This window comes from Acipenser ruthenus, chromosome 2, assembly GCF_902713425.1.
Source record: "Acipenser ruthenus chromosome 2, fAciRut3.2 maternal haplotype, whole genome shotgun sequence".
Classification (NCBI taxonomy): Eukaryota; Metazoa; Chordata; class Actinopteri; order Acipenseriformes; family Acipenseridae; genus Acipenser; species Acipenser ruthenus.
Genome location: NC_081190.1, coordinates 77,503,552 through 77,521,621, shown reverse-complemented (window position 1 = coordinate 77,521,621; position 18,070 = coordinate 77,503,552).

The window sequence follows — 18,070 nt, the reverse complement described above, 5'->3', positions numbered from 1 at the left end:
ACAGCTGACCGTGACCGGGAGTTCCTAGGGGGCGCCGCACAATTGGCTGAGCGCTGCCCGGGTAGGGAGGGCTTAGGTCAGCAGGGGAATCCACGGCTCACCGCGCATCAGCGACCCCTGTGGCCGATAGGGCGCCTGTGGTTCTGCAGTGGAGCCACCAGATCTGTGTTGTCCTCCGGCACTATAGGTCTGGTGGCATTGCTGTGGATATGCAGTGCGAAAAATGACGGCTTGGCAGGAGCACGTTTTGGAGGATGCGTGTTCCGTCCGCCGTTTCCCAAGTCGGCGGGGGGGTTGCGAGCGGTGAGTCGAGGATATAGATAATAATTGGGCATGCTAAATTGGGGAGAAAACCGGGGTAAAAAATTGGCGACGACTAAATTAAAAAAAAAAAAAAAAAAACTTTGTCAACTCTATTTAAGATTTTAAAGACTTCAATCGTGCCCCGTTTCTTTGTTCTAGGCTAAATAGATTCAGTTTTTTCAGCCTATCTGCATCTCATTCCTTTAAGTTAAGATTAGTCTGGTTGCTCTTTGTTGGACTGAATGAGAACTGAAGGAATGACTGATGAATCAACATTTTTGGTAGGTGTTTAAAATTGTTCTGGAGGGATATGATATGAACACCACCACTAATTCCTCCAGGCAGGTTGCAGGTAGAAATCTTTAGCAAAGTCTGTTCTTCAGAATGATCTTGACAGACACCACTGTTGAGATCCTCGTGAAGCATCAGTTAAAGTTTAGGATGCAGAAGCAGCTGCCAAGTGGTCCCTCTATGAATGTTGGCCAGGTCTGACTTTTAACTGGGAATTCAGCATTTACACAAAATGTGTTATGCATACACAGATGTTTTTTTAAAATAAACTGTTGTCCAGTGTGTATCATTCATATCAGAGAATCATCAGTCAATCCTGAGCCTGAGGGCTTTACAGAAAACAGCTGATGCACGGTTTACTATTTACATACATTAGAGGGTAGCCGAGATTAGGTAGTGTGAATCATGGCTTGCTTGCTGCAGGATAGAAAATAAAAAAAGATGATCTACCTATTTGTTGACCAGTTTTGCTATGTTAAATCCAAACATCTATTTAATCGAGGACTCATCTGATATTGGAACATAAAAAAAGGTAAAAAGGTATCATTTCTTTTGATGGCAGCAAGCACACAACATCGAGTGTGTGTTAGGTTGCTAATACCTTTCCATCAACAACATATAGACTTTGATTTTTGCAAGATATGCTAGAGTGAGCCTGACAGGACTGCACAAGTAAATTACTTTTGTACAACTTGTGATAACCCTGTCATAAAGCTGGCAGACATCTGGGAGAAAAAAGATGTTATGCAATCAAGCGACTGTCGAAAGACATAAACAAATAATATAAATGAATTAAATAAATAAGCTTGGATATTTCAGGTATCACATTATAATGTATGTCCCTTTATTTCTGAAGTTATTGCAAAAGGTCAAGAAAATATCACCTTGTGTTATTTAATTTACACTAAAACTGAATTTAGTGCCTTAGATCTCATTGGTGATTAAAAACAAGAGAACCACCAATTAAGCTGGCTCCAAATGCACTGTGCAGGTAAAATTAATTAAACTCACCTCAATTAAGTTTAGAAATGAATGTTGCAGACTAAATGTATTGCTAAGAATTTACATTACGTTAATTCAACAAACACGTTTAAGGTGTTTTTTTTTTTTTTTTTTTTCTGCAGCTCAGGTAAACAGTCAAAACTGTGTGTAAAATGAAATTTGCAACAATACATAATCACAAGGGGAGTTGTCTAATGTGCTTGAAATGGGAAAAAAGTGGAGGTACTCACAGTACTCTCAGGCTCCCTGTCCCTCTCTCTCTGTCTCCCTGCCCAGCTCTCTCTTTCTTTCTCTGTCTCCCTTTCCACCTCTCCCTTTCCACCTCTATCTCTGTCTCCCTGCCCAGCTCTCTCTGTCTCCCTTTCCTAAAAGTTTCAGTACTGCAATGTGAGGGGGACATTTCTCCATCATTGAAAAAGTGAGCGGGGCATGTCCCCTGCGTTGCCCGTGTAATTTACGCCTATGAACAGCACACTCTCTTGGTGCTTGTCTGATAGTAGACTTTGCCATTTTTCCTAAACTTACATTAGCAATAAATTCAAAAAAATACTAAGGTAAGTTTATATAGAGATTTGCCCATTCCCTATGTGTAATGGTAACAAAACCAGCACAGACCATAAATAACAAGAGAAGTCCATGGGCATACAATACACACTATGGGCCTCATTTATGAAAGAGCACTAAACATGATGGTGCACCATAATTGCAATTAGGGTGCACGTTCATGAGTTTTGTATTTACTATTGCAATTGTATTCATTATCACGCGTAATACTGGGCATATTATTGCGCATGCTGATTTTATTGTGCCACACTATGGTAAGCAGGGTTGGACAAATCACTTTGTATGCTGATGGCTTTCAAAACCTGGTGGCCTTGTAAACTTTTATGGTGACCAACATTTTCAAAAGGAGGACAATATGAGGAGACGTGTATATTTTGCACACAAATTGCTTTTGCATGCTTTGTTTTCATGTAATGGGTTTTTTTTTTTATATCTTTTAATTGTGTGAGGGAAACTATATACAATTGATGTACGAGCTATATGCATTAAATTCCAGGGAACTATATGTAATAAATGCCAAGGAACTATTTAAATCAAATGCCAGGGAACTATTTTCTGTGTGCATAGAATGCCAGTGAGTGAAGTATATACATAACATGCCAGGGAACTCTATACATAAAATGGCAGGAACTAGAACTCTATTCATTAAATGCCAGGGAAAATAACTATATAAAAATTCCAGGGACGTGAACACTGTGTTAGCGCCTATGCCTCATCTTCACTTACAGTTTTCATGGAGTTGGCCAGATGTGGATTTTCCAAATCCAAATGCAAATAGTTTTGCTTTAGTTTCTTTGACATTTTATTTAGGGTAAGTAAGAGATATTTTGAGAACCTTTTTTTTTTTTTTTTTTTAATCAACCGAGCAAGTCATGGAAACACAATGTCATGTAGCGCTGCAGCGTTCCTGCAACACGGAGAATGCTGTGCAGTTATTTTAAACCCCACTCTCTGTGCCGTAAGGCAGCACAGACGCCTCAACACTGCTTTCATCACTTGTTGTTGTTGAGATGAAGGGAATCTACTTGCTTTTAAAGTTTTTTAGTTTCTTAATTTTCTTCAATTTGTCAATAGCCGTCTCTTCAGAACTGCATACAACGCAAAATGAATTCGGAATAATAATTTCCACTGTTCTATCCTAATATGACTTGCTGGTGCACGTTACTATGGAAACAAGAAAAGGGGTCTGGTTCCTCGAAAGGATGAGCTCTGCGAGATCCACAGGGTGGTGCAGATTCTGACAGTTAAGCAGAAAGCCTTTATTACAGAACTGGAGTTCTCTTGTATACATTGCAAATGCTTAGTCGCCAACGTGGTGACTTTACAGTAAAATCTACTGGTCGTATTAAAATTGAAGCAACCTGATTTGAACCACCCTGATGGTAATGCATGATTATGTATTTAAATGATGTCGCCACACTCTGAATAATGAGATAAGCTTTATTCACACCGTATTTACTAAAGGGCGATTATCATAGTGTGCACCTTAAAGTGAGCAATAATTAGTTTGTTTGGGAACCAGGCTTTAACCACTGATAGACTAAGGTGACCATACGTCCCCGATTTCCGGGGACAGTCACCGGATGAGGTACTGTGTCCCCGGTCAAACAATGTCCCTGAAAGAGTCCCCCGGTTCACAAAATTCGTCCCCGAATACCCTTACTTTTAATTTATCGTGTTGGTTAATATGTCGGATGCATAAATGCGTAAGAGAGAAATATCCAGACTGTTTCTATTATTGTTATTATTATTAGCTATAACATTGGAGAGCCCCAATCCTGCTGGTTTTCTAGGTGTCTTTACTTCATCAATGGCTAAAAATCTGGAACACCTGTTAATCTTGACTAATGAAGACAATAATTGGTGCAATTAAGTAACTGAGAGCTCAGTAGAAATGAAAACCAGAAGACCCTGTAGCTCTCCAGGACCAGGGATGGAGACCCCTAATCTAGATGGTACACTATTGCAGTTGCTATAGCTAATCCAGCAAGCTTCTCTAGTGCTGCCAGCATCAGGAATACTAGTGAGTACAATTTTTTTATGTGTCCCCGGATTTGGTTTACAAAATATGGTCACCTTGTGATAGGTGCACTATTTAAACATATTATTCTGGGCTGAAATCTATCTGTCATTGTGGAGGTATTACTTGCATTACATTTTTTTATATAGAGCAGTGATTACCTGCAAATAACAGGTTATATTAACTGTGAATAAACGTGAATAAATGTTATAATTTTTAGATTTTATTTTATAGTTCATTACATTGGTACAAATAATAGAGTGGTTAAATAAAACACTGGACCAAACAAGGTATTATAATTTAAAACAACCTCCTCCACTAGAATTTCTAACTCCTCTGCATGCAGTTTTAGTTTGCATTGCCTCTGCCTGTCCCCTGCTGTCTTTCGATCGCTCATTTTCAGTCAATGTAAGCCACCTCCACCTTTCACAATAAGGCACTGTCCAAAAGATACGCCTGGACTGCTGGGGCTTTTGATATCACTGTGGTCACGGGTATGTCATGCACATTAAATTGTTGCTCACAATACATGTAGTGTCCATGCTATGGTATGTAAATTAGCTAAATAGTGTGCACGTAAATTAATGCGTTCTCTGTTAGTAAATGGGACAGTAAATTTAGATTTATGGTGCACGTTAGGCTCACTACTTAATGTGCACATTACAGCTACATTTAGTGTCCTTTCATAAATGAGGCCCTATGTGAGCAAACCAGACTGGTCACGCATTGAAAACATGCCCATAACATGGTTTTGGGCATCTTAACACTGTCTTCTATGGACCAAACAGCATTGGAAAATGTCTTGAAAGACAGCCACACTCATACACCAATGAGTCCATTGTGTGGTTGCAGTTTCAGTTCCATACATACAGTAGATGCTCATATCATTCTGCATGATTTGCTTACTTTTGGGTGTAGTGTTTCCAAATCTGTTTTTTGGCCCCATTGGCATCATTTTATGGAGCACTTTGTTTCCTTTTTTTTTTTTTTTGCTCCAGCCTGGTTTACCCATATCGTCCCAGATGATTCACATACGTGAAGTGGAGTGTATACCGTTGGACTTCTTATTACCTTCATGGCTTGTTCTGGGTCTGTAACCACTATGGTCCTTTAAACAAAATGTTAATACCAACTCTGAATTTGTATATTCAGAGGGATCAAGTTAGCAAGCCTGAGTGGTGTTTAGCAATCAAAAAGTCAAATAAAGCTTCTGGGTAATTAAAAATAAATACATGTTTTTTTTTCATGATAAAGCATTGTGTTGTTTTGGTAGTTCACAACAGAGTGGTAGAACAGTTTTACAGTAATTAACATTCACATCAACTCTATGCAAACTAGCCACATGTAAACTCCAGTATTCTAATACTTTGAACCTATTCATTGTTTTTGGGATTAATCACTGAAACTGGCTGCATAACACAAGAAGTCATTATCATAAATGACTGAACTTACCTTTTTTCTGCCCCATCTAGCATATTCCCAACTGCAACCACTACAAATGGTGCTTGCCTTGAATTCTATATTAATTGTTATGTTAAACTCAAAATAGAAAGGCTCCTGTAAACAAATCAAAATTGTGGAAGGGCGGATCTTTGCCTGGAAGAAATGTGTTGGGGGTTGGCAGGGATAGGGTTAATTGCTGTCCCTGCCAGATAAATGAGTAAAGTCATTCACACTATATAATGTGTGTATATATATATATATATATATATATATATATATATATATATATATATATATAATCTTTGTTTGCAAAACTCCAAAACTGCTAATTCAAAAGTATTCATACACTGACAAATAGCTAGTTGAGGCACCTTTAGCAATAATAACCTATTTTAAACGATTAGGATATTTGTCAATGAGCTTTAGGCATGATTCTTTAGTGATTTTTGACCATTTTTCAGCGCAAAATTGTTCCAGTTCATTCAAATTCCGAGGACTTCTCTTGTGCACAGCCTTCTTCAACTCATAGTAAAGATTCTCAATTGGATTTAGATCGGGACTTTGACTAGGCCATTCCAGAACCTTGATTTTATTCTTCTTTAACCATTTTGACGCAGATTTTTATATATGCTTTGGATCATTGTCATGTTGGAACATCCAGTTGCACTTTAAACCAAGTTTTGTAGCGGAGGATTTTAAATGATTGTCCAATATCTTTTGGTATGCTATGGAATCCATTTTACCATGTATTCAAACTAAATTTCTTGTGCCATTAGGGGAAAAGCAGCCCCATAGAAGGATATTACTACCTCCATGCTTGACAGTAGATATGGTGTTCTTTTCTTTGTACACCTCACCAGACTTTCTCCAAACATAACGACTATCAGTGTGACCAAATAGCTCGATTTTTGTTTCATCACTCCACAAAACCATTGACTAAAACTCATATGCATTATTCAGATGTCATTTTGCAAACTTTAAGCGATTGTCCTTGTGATGTTTTCCTAAGAGTGGCTTTCTCTTTGGCCTGCGACCATTGAAACCTTCACCATGCAATACTGAACGTATGGTTGAAATGGAAACCCCAGTTCCACTTGCAGCCAATTCACTTTGAATATATTTGGCAGTCTCGATTTGTTATTAACCTTCCTCTCAATTCTTCTACTTGTTCGTGGTGAAAGAACCTTCTTTCTTTCAGACTGAGGGAGCGTTATGACAGTACCATGAGTCTTGTACTTCTTGATAATAGAAAATAGTTGAAATTGGGATACTCAAATGCTTGGAAATCTTCTTGTATCCTTCTCCAGCTTTATGACAATAAATAATTTTCTGCCCTTCAGATAGTTCTTTACTTTGTCCCATATTGACTTATTGGTAATGACAGCAATCATCCTATGCCTAATCCTTTCTTTTATACTCTCTAAGAGTGGTCAAAAATCATGCCAAAAGCTCATTAAAATATCCTAATCGTTTAAAAGAGGTTATTATTGCTAAAGGTGCCTCAACTAGCTATTAATTTCATTTTCTTTGTCAGGGTATGAATACTTTTCAATTAGCATTTTTGGAGTTTTGTAAAAAAAAAAAAAAAAAAAATGCTGAAATAAATAATTGTAGACATCTCTTCCTGAAACTATAATTATTTGTTTTCAAGAAATATCTAGAATTTATAAAATTACATTGGGGTATGTAAAATTTTCACTACAACTGTATATATATATATATATATATATATATATATATATATATATATATATATATATATATATGTGTGTTACACATGTTGTGGTTATTATATGATTTTCAACCTGGCCTTAACACAATGATTCAAAATACACTAGTCAAGGACAGTCAGGGCTGGTTCACAAAGCTGTTTATTTTGTAGTTCGAACTGATCATAACCTATTTTTTCCACTTTTTATTGTGAAATTAATTCTGGGAAGTTCATTGTTTACTGTTAATAAATAAATAAATAAATAAATAAATAAAGACATGCAAGTTAAACCTAAATTCTGTGTTTTAGTTTTGAGGTGCTGGTCAATATTTTGCACATTTCTGAGGCTTAGGTCAGATTTACTGTATACACATGAAGTGGCTTGTGTGAGACATAAAGCAAATTGATGGTAATTTTCCAGTGAAACAAGGGGAAGAAATACACTTTTCACTTTAATAACCCACTGGGTTTTTCAATCACTAATAATTTTAGAGAGAGCTAACACTCAGTGTCACTAAGCCCCCTAAATATAATCATTGAAATACTGCTGTGCCTCCAACTGCGAAGCAGCTTCATGCGATTTCAAAAGATATTAAGCTTAAAATATTGCAATTACCTCCCACAATCCTGTCAGCACACACTGATATGATCCCGCTGCAATATAATGTTTTGTAAAATGTAATCTTGTTTTGTAAAAATGCACACAGTCAGCTTAAGCAGTGTAGCTAAACCTCCTTACGAAATTGAGAAGCAGGGGTACTAGAGTTTTGCAGCACGGTTAAACTATATTAAGACACAGAAAACCAAGGGCTTGGATTGTATTCATAAAGCATGAATAGCTCTTATTAGCTGTGTAGACTGAGCATACAGTGTCAATCAAATGCAGGAGTATTAACGCAGTAAAGTTGCAGTAATAAAACTGCACACCGTTGTTCAGAATCATTTTGGACAGCAACATTGTTCATTCAGCTGCAGACCTCTATCCTCTGACATGTCTTCAATTAGTCTTTGCCTTGCACAGTATCACTTTATTATTATTTGTTTATTTAGCAGACGCCTTTATCCAAGGCGACTTACAGAGACTAGGGTGTGTGAACTATGCATCAGCTGCAGAGTCACTTACAACTACATCTCACCCGAAAGACGGAGCACAAGGAGGTTAAGTGACTTGCTCAGGGTCACACAATGAGTCAGTGGCTGAGGTGGGATTTGAACCGAGGACCTCCTGGTTACAAGGCCTTTTCTTTAACCACTGGACCACACTGCCCACTGCCTCCTGCCTCCCTCTTGACAGCGGGACACACTGGATTTCGTGTGCAGCCTCCTTATCTAACATTATCTTCAACGATGTCCACACAAGAGGTTAAAACATCAGATTCTCAACTATTCTATAGGGCTGCTTTGCTTTTTGAGCACCAGGACAAATTTTACCACCAGAATGAACCCTAACCAAATGGTGTGCAGTCAAAGTAGCAAGATTGTTTTGATAATATTTCTGATAGGTTTCCTAACAAGTCCATTGCATAAGGGGAGTGGGTGATTATTAAACAAATCTTGGTCATTTTGTGCTTTTTTAAAATGTAATTTAAGATTTCTTTGGGAGACTGGTATTACTGTTTTTGTCATGCGACTATCACTGTCCATAGTGATTCTAATACAAATGTAAAGTATACTTTTAGCCATTTTTTATGATAAGGTTTACATCTTGATTGGTATCACACAAAAACAGTTTTAAAAGATAATATTAATATTGCAGCACTGTCCCTTGAACACATTTATGTTGTAAAAAGTCCCCCTGTAATCCCACCTATGACTTTAAAGAATGTGAGGATGAGTGTTTGCAGCTCAATAGACTGCACCTTCTTTTAGAACCTAGGTCTCAATAATAATGACGATGCAGTTTATTTTAGGTAGCATTCCTGTCCCTTTTAAAGACCTCAATGATCAAGAAGGGGTAAAGTGGCTTTAATATTCTGGTCACACCTTTGCCCTTCAGAGACCAAATAATAATGAACTGCTGTGATTACCTGCAAGTGCTCATCTGTTTTACTATGAGGTCAGATCAAAATGTGTTCTTTTAGCAGATGGAAACTGACTGTGAATCACACAGAAGGGCGTCTTATGCGTACTTGCAGTGAGTGTCTTTGGCAAGAATGTTGAAAGATAATAAAACACTTTTTTTAAAAAGTTTTTCACAGTACAGGGCCATATTCACAAAACTTTAAGGACATTTTTAAAGATTGTATTTGAAGATGTTTCTGTTTATAAACATTCTCTCAAGGTTAAGGAAATCAAAATGTCTTTTTTAAGCCACAGGGTGCCACTCATGTGCCACTCAAAATATCACACATTCTTCTGTAGTAGTTTTTCTTTGCATGTATTTATTAAGAAAGCAGATAGTGTTGATTGTCCAGCTTGTTTATTGTGGCTGGTGTGTAAGTGAACGTCAAGGGGTCTGCGGGAAACACATTTGAATATTTAAATAGGTTAATCTTTATCCTATATATCACATCGGTGGCACCTGGTATCGCATATTAAGACATGGTATTCCTTCTGTTGATAGGGTGTAGCAAGATTCAGATTTGAACTTTCTTTGCATGTTGAAATATTAATGTGTCTTCCATTCTCTGAGCTCTGTGTTGTATTAAGGTAAACTAATAGTTGTACATTTGTTCATATACTAAACCAAAAATTCCTGATTTGTAGGTCTATAGTACAATACAAAGTCAAATAATGACATCATCTTACAATACTTCACAGTTCAAGTTGATAAATGTTAACATTTATTCAAGAAGCTCTAGCAAATCTCCCCATCAAATTAATTATTAGCACATCCCAAACAAATTAGTTAAAATACATTAATATAATATATCCCTCTTATGCATGAATTATGAAAGCATCAAGCAACATTTTATTCAAATATATTTTATTACACTTTAGGTAATATAAAATAGGGGGAAAAAAGTTTTCTTTTTAAAAATGCAAAAATTAAAGAAGTTACAGAAGTGTCCATTTTAGTGGACAACATGCATTACGGAAATAAATAATTACTCCATGGCTCTTGGCACAGCTAATTGTAAAGCAAAATCTGAAATTCTTATTTGTGCAAATAAAGTAAGCATCAATGCAAAGGGTAACCTCCCAGTACCAGTCCAATGAATATTGTATGACTTTACTCACATTTTCATCCACATTGTAAACTAAAAATACCCTCAATATATATATATATATATATATATATATATATATATATATATATATATATATATATATATATATATATATATAAACAAAATGTAAAGTATTTTTTTTTCAAAGTATGCTCCATTTAGTGCAATGTACCATACATTTCCTGTTTAATATTTACATGCAAACTGAATTTTGTGGATGTTAGTGCTTGGTGTGAAAGTTTGCAAAGCAACCTGGACACAATGACTCCTGGCACTTCATGCAAATATACTTTGTTTTTGTGTGCAAGTAGCTGCCACTGAGCCTGATTTCAGGGGGTGCCTTTGATACTGCCCTGCATTTCAGAGGAGGAGGTCAAACTTGGCCTGCCTCTTTTTCCATCTCGCTGGGGCACACCAGAATTGATCAGTGCTCAAGCTATGGATGCCTTGAAGTCTAGTTGGTCCTTGTCAATAAATCCTGACATTCTGTACAGTAACCATGCATTCACAAAGGTTACATCAAGAAAGTGAAAGAAAACTTTAATGTACCAATGCCTATTTCTACGTCTGTGTGGACACATCGCCTCACACTAATTCCATAAGATCCACACCCTCCATATGTGTGTTGTACAGCTTGACAACACATGATTGAGGGATCTGGGTCATTTCCTGCTTTTTCTTGCTCCACCTCAGAACAGAATCCATTGGTTCCGTGGCTGCACAGCATGATGCAACGTGTATCACGTGTGCAAAGGCGTTCGGATGGGAGTTGTGGTAAACCGTCAGGTGGTTGACGGCGGACGCATCCAACTTGGGTTGGAGGGCAGTCTGGGAAGGCAGAGGAGTCCTCAGCACCTGGCCGGGCTGTTGGACATCCCTGCATATAAACATGCTATAGACCGAGACCAAACGTACCGAGACTGAGACCGAGACCAAACGTACCGAGACCGAGACCAAGGCCGAGACCAAACATACCGAGACCGAGACCAAGACCAAACGTACCGAGACTGAGACCGAGACCAAACGTACCGAGACTGAGACCGAGACCAAACGTACCGAGACCGAGACCGAGACCAAACGTACCGAGACCGAGACCGAGACCAAGACCAAACTTTCCGAGACCAAGACCGAGACCAAACGTACCGAGACCGAGACCAAGACCAAACGTACCGAGACCGAGACCAAACGTACCGAGACCAAAACCGAGACCAAACGTACCAAGACTGAAACCGAGACCGAGACCGAGACCAAGACCAAACGTACTGAGACCGAGACCGAGACCAAACGTACCGAGACCGAGATCAAGACCGAGACCGAGACCAAACGTATCTAGACCGAGACCAAAACCGAGACCAAACGTACCGAGACCGAGACCGAGACCAACGTACCAAGACCGAAACCAAACGTACCGAGACCGAGACCAAGACCAAACGTACCGAGACCGAGACCAAACGTACCGAGACCAAAACCGAGACCAAACGTACCAAGACTGAAACCGAGACCGAGACCGAGACCAAACGTACTGAGACCGAGACCGAGACCAAACGTACCGAGACCGAGATCAAGACCGAGACCGAGACCAAACGTATCTAGACCGAGACCAAAACCGAGACCAAACGTACCGAGACCGAGACCGAGACCAACGTACCAAGACCGAAACCAAACGTACCGAGACCGAGACCAAGACCAAACATACCGAGACCGAGACCAAACGTACCTAGACCGAGACCAATATATTTTTGTTGTGACCAACCTTATAAACTAAACTAATTATTGCTAGAAGAAGAACAACAACAACAATGATAATTACAACTATTTATTTTTTAAAGCTATTTTTCTTTTGATAAACAAAATAAACACAAAAAATGCAACAACTGAAAAATGTGTTCTATTGACTTTTTCCAGTTGCAATCAATTCACTTAGGAATACACACCCTGAAAAGGTGTATAAAATATTTACATGAAATATTTACATATAATTGGAAACATCTTAAGAGAATTTTGAACTTGAAACTTTAATCTGCAATTATTTCACAACCTTTTATACCCCAATTAGGAAACTGCCAATTATTCAACCTAGCTCACTGCTGCAACCCCTGTACTGACTGGGAAGAGATTAAGTATATTGCTCGGACATGTGGAAGCCGAGAGACGCTAGGATCCTTCTGAACTGAGCTTGACACTTGTGATACAATCACAAGTGTTTGTTGCATCTCAGAAACACCAGAGATGAGAGAAGCTGCAGCGACAGTTTCGCTCGATGTGGTGTTATGATCAGGACCCCCTGGCTGAAGACGGTTTCGCTAGATATAACAGCTATAGAAATGTAAAACAATTGGCTTACCTAGAAAAAGAAGTTCCCTGCACTTCTGTCACCTTTGTGTTACAATGCTTGCACTTTGCCGTCCATTTATTATTATGTTCATCAATTTCAGAATGTAGGCAAACTGAATGATGGCGGCTGCTTCGATGACATTTCAGCTCTTTGAGAAGTGAAACTTGCGATGTCTGAATTTGTTATGGAAACTGTCAGTAGCTATGTTTCCATCCCCAATGTATAAATGTGAGTGAATTTTGAAGGATAAAAAAGGATATATGATAATCGAGGAAATAAAATAATCTTGAGAATGTTTATGAATGAGACCAATCTGCGTGCTGCCTGCTATCAAGACGAAGACCCGACATGCTGAAACCGAGACCCAGACCAAGACCCGACGTGTCGAGACCCAGACCCAGACCAAGACCCGACGTGTCGAGACCCAGACCCAGACCAAGACCCGACGTGCCGAGACCCAGACCAAGACCCAACGTGCCGAGACCCAGACCCAGACCAAGACCCGATGTGCCGAGACCCAGACCCAGACCAAGACCCGACGTGCTGAGACCCAGACCCAGACCAAGACCCGACGTGCCAAGACCCAGACCAAGACCCGACGTGCCGAGACCCAGACCCAGACCAAGACCCGATGTGCCGAGACCCAGACCCAGACCAAGACCCGACGTGCCGAGACCCAGACCAAGACCCGACGTGCCGAGACCCAGACCCAGACCAGGACCTGACGTGTCGAGACCCAGACCAAGACCCGACGTGTCGAGACCCAGACCCAGACCAAGACCCAACGTGCCGAGACCCAGACCAAGACCCAACGTGTTGAGACCCAGACCCAGACCAAGACCCGACGTGCCGAGACCCAGACCAAGACCCAACGTGCCGAGACCCAGACCCAGACCAAGACCCGATGTGCCGAGACCCAGACCCAGACCAAGACCCGACGACCCGAGACCGAGACCAAGACCTTAAAATGTGGCCTCGAGATCGGCCTTGAGACCAACACTGGGTCTTGAGACTCCACCTCTGCTTACCAATAGGCAGGCATATCCCATAAGTAATGTTTTGGTGGTCGTCTTCGAATTGAAAAGGAACCAGGGTTACAGTAAGTAACCTAACATTTAAAAATTGTGATTCTGTAGGAGAAAAACACTTCAATGTAGCTGTCCACTCCAGTGACCTATATGCATGATAGGGATATGGATTTCATATTTTATGTAAAGGATATTTTAGAAGCACATGAAAAAGGTGAGGTTTAGCTATCTGTCGGTCAATAATCTGTTTTGTGCACACCCATCTGATTGCTCAGGGTCAAATTTGTAGGTAATGTCTGTAAGAACACAATGGGCTTTCAGTACTTTTTTAAACATATAATATATCAATAATTAGCCTGGTGCAATGTGTGACTGGTTTTAAAATGTAACTTTTAAAGGAACAGAATGACAAGGATGTTATTGACTGTAATTTGCTGAAAATCCTCAATCAGATATGAACAATGCAAATGGGAGCTTTACTTTGTGATATGCAACAGCATTTATTACTCTTGGAAACAGATCATTTATAACTGCTCTTGCAGATCTTTTATCAGACACTGATCTTCCACAGCTAGACTTGTTACATTAAGTAGAATAATGAATAGCTAAGTAATAAAGAGAGAATTAATCAAAATGGAACACCATGAGAGTAATGACTTCTCGTAGTTAAATATTTGAAATGAGCAGTAAAATGCAAAAGGGATGGTTAACTTTATCATCGCCCCTTAATTCAACAAATGGAGATGCATAAGCAGCCAAGACGATCTGTTGTATTTCAGTTTTCATTTTGTTAATTATTTTGAAGAACTGTGGTCCTAATATTACCATAATATTTTAAAGGAACAGGGTACATTATGGTACCACATACTGTACATAATGTAGACTGAAAATACTCCTCAATGCTAAAAACTGGGCCACTCATCATGTGAATCTCAGTAGCACATGATGATAGATATGTTTGAAGTAATTTGCCTCCCTCTAAGGATGTGCTTCTTCAATTAAGCCTTCAGCTGTACAGGCAACTTCCCAGGCAAATGCTCATAACTTAGTTAAAGAGTTGAAATCAGGTAAATAAATCATTCCCAAAGGTTTGCACCATTACATGAAAGCAAATGTAATTTACCCTTATAAAATGGGTATTTTAAATACACTATCCTGATCGGTCAAAACAGGCCACATGGGGGTGTTGATATTACAGTATATCCCCATGGGTCAACACTTTTCAAAAAGGGGCAAATTACTGGTAGATATCCATATGCCACTAGAATAATAATAAAAAAGGCAGACATATTGGAATTTATCACAATAAAGATGACTGACAAGATTTATGAAAATATTGACCTTTTGGGTAACCGAAGTGTTCATGAGATTATGAATGAATCTGAATCGGATACCAATGATTAATTAAAGTAGTTAAAAAAGTAAGTAAGTATTCAAATCAATTCAAAATGCACCATTTGGATTGCTCTGCTCCGTCTCCCTGAACCACAGTATTTCCCTATCCCATACTGAAAATAGTTTTAAAAAGATTTGAGTGATCTGAATGCAGAATATTTACAAATGCATCCTGACAATTCCTGATGAGTGTACGGACAGACAGACACCCCTCTCTGTCTCCAGTATCTGACAGTCTCAATACCTTCTGTTAAATCATGTTAATGCCAAGTGGTTTTCTGGATATACTGTGTGGAGATACCTTTGAAGTGTGGCACCCAGTTGGGGGTTATAACTGTATATGGTCACCCAAAACAAATGCAACTTTTTAACTTTAGAATGGGCATTCCCATTCTTACCAATTTTCATTTTTCAACATAAATAATAATAATAATAATAATAATAATAATAATAATAATAATAATAATAATAATAATAATAAAGTGTTTATATAGTTACAATGCTGAGTTGGCCTTTAAGAGCCTGTCTGTTTTATTGTTGATTGTTTCAAATAGGTTTCCATAGAAACTCAGCTTAAAGCACCAGGACTAAAGTTGTCCACAAGGAACTGTAAGAAGAGCATTCCATTCTCCTTGTTGATTTAATAGGTAAATTATTTAGCTCTTCATTCAGATAAATACAAGATGAAGCCAAGTTTATTGTTGCAGTGGCCGGCAATACATCAACTGAAAGGACCTTCAGTATCTTGTCATTCTGAACAAGATGGAACATTCCTGCAACAGATTAAATGTTGAGACCATTTCCAAATAGCATTATAGATTTAAGATGGATATGAGTTACGGAAAGTATCCTTTCATTTCCTTTTGAAGGAAAGAAATTTGACAGGATCAGGCATCACTTCCCAAACTGTATTGTAAAACTACTATAGAACTACAAGCAACATGTCTGAGAAGTAATTTTAAGAGTTCACAGATGGGTACTAGTCGCAGTTGACCACGAGGCACTGTTGAGTTCACAGTTTAAACGTCTATAGACATGCTATGATGCTTTTATGTCAATTTTAAAATACCAGCATTGCATCCTGACACTTGGCAAAATGTTACAAGTGAAGAAGAGAGCAATGTGATTTAGCAGAAATATTCTTCAATAGGGAACATGTTATAGAGTTGCAAAAGTTCTCAAAATGCATTGTAGTAGGCTGGAGCCCTGCACATAAGGAGGGGACTTTTGTAATTGTTTGTTGTAAATAAGAGTGTCTGACTTGTAAGACTGTGTTTGTTAACATTTATGTATTTAGCTAAATCTGGACTTTTTTTTGTTAAATCTCGGGAAAAAATACGTGATTTACATTAATCCAGGAAAACATTTTTTTTACACTTATCGGCACTGTTCACTGCAGTTTCACTGACACAATCGCCACTTCAAACATAATTTCTCCGGTTCTACAAGTCCTACAGTAATCATCAATGGCTCATTTAAAAGGTAAGAACTTGGCCTAATTAGCTGTCATTTATTTATATATATTTAATATGTTCTATCTTTTTTTTTAACAGAACATAAGAACATAAGAAAGTTTACAAACGAGAGGAGGCCATTCAGCCCATCTTGCTCATTTCGTTGTTAGTAGCTTATTGATCCCAGAATCTCACCAAGCTGCTTCTTGAAGGATCCCAAGGTGTCAGCCTCAACAACATTACTGGGGAGTTGGTTCCAGACCCTCAAAATTCTCTGTGTAAAAAAATGCCTTCTATTTTCTGTTCTGAATGCCCCTTTATCTAATCTCCATTTGTGACCCCTGGTCCTTGTTTCTTTTTTCAGGTCAAAAAAGTCCCCTGGGGGGGCTCCCGAGTGGTGCATCCAGTAAAAGCACTCGCTAGAGTGCAGGATGCGCTCTAGCCTGGACGTTGTCGGTTCGAGTCCAGGCTATTCCACAGCCGACCGAGGACGGGAGCTCCCAGGGGGCGGCGCTCAATTGGCCGAGCGTCGCCCGGGAAGAGGGAGGGTTAGGTCGGGCAGGGTGTCCTCGGCTCACCGCGCAGCAGCAACCCCTGTAGTCTTGCCTGTAAGCTGCCCAGAGCTGCGTTTTCCTCCGACGCTGTAGCTCTGAGGCGGCTGCACGGTGAGTTCGCAGTGTGTAAAGAAGCGGGCGGCTGACGGCACACGCTTCGGAGGACAGCGTGTGTTCATCTTCGCCCCTACCGTGTCAGCGCAGGGGTGGTAGCGGTGAGCTGAGCCTAAAAAATAATTGGGAATTTCAAATTGGGGAGAAAATAATAAAAACTAATTGGCAACGACTAAATTATTAAAAAAAAAAAAAAGTCCCCTGGGTCGACATTGTTTATACCTTTTAGGATTTTGAATGTTTGAATCAGATTGCCGCGTAGTCTTCTTTGTTCAGGACTGAATAAATTCAATTCTTTTAGCCTGTCTGCATACGACATGCCTTTTAAACCCAGGATAATTCTGGTTGCTCTTCTTTGCACTCTTTCTACAGCAGCAATATCCTTTTTGTAACGAGGTGACCAGAACTGAACACAATATTCTAGGTGAGGTCTTACTAATGCATTATAAAGTTTTAACATTACTTCCCTTGATTTAAATTCAACACTTCTCACAATATATCCGAGCATCTTGTTGGCCTTTTTTATAGCCTCCCCACATTGTCTAGATGAAGACATTTCTGAGTCAACATAAACTTCTAGGTCTTTTTCATAGATTCCTTCTTCAATTTCAGTATCTCCCATATGATATTTATAATGCACATTTTTATTGCCTGCACGAAATACTTTACGCTTTTCTCTATTAAAT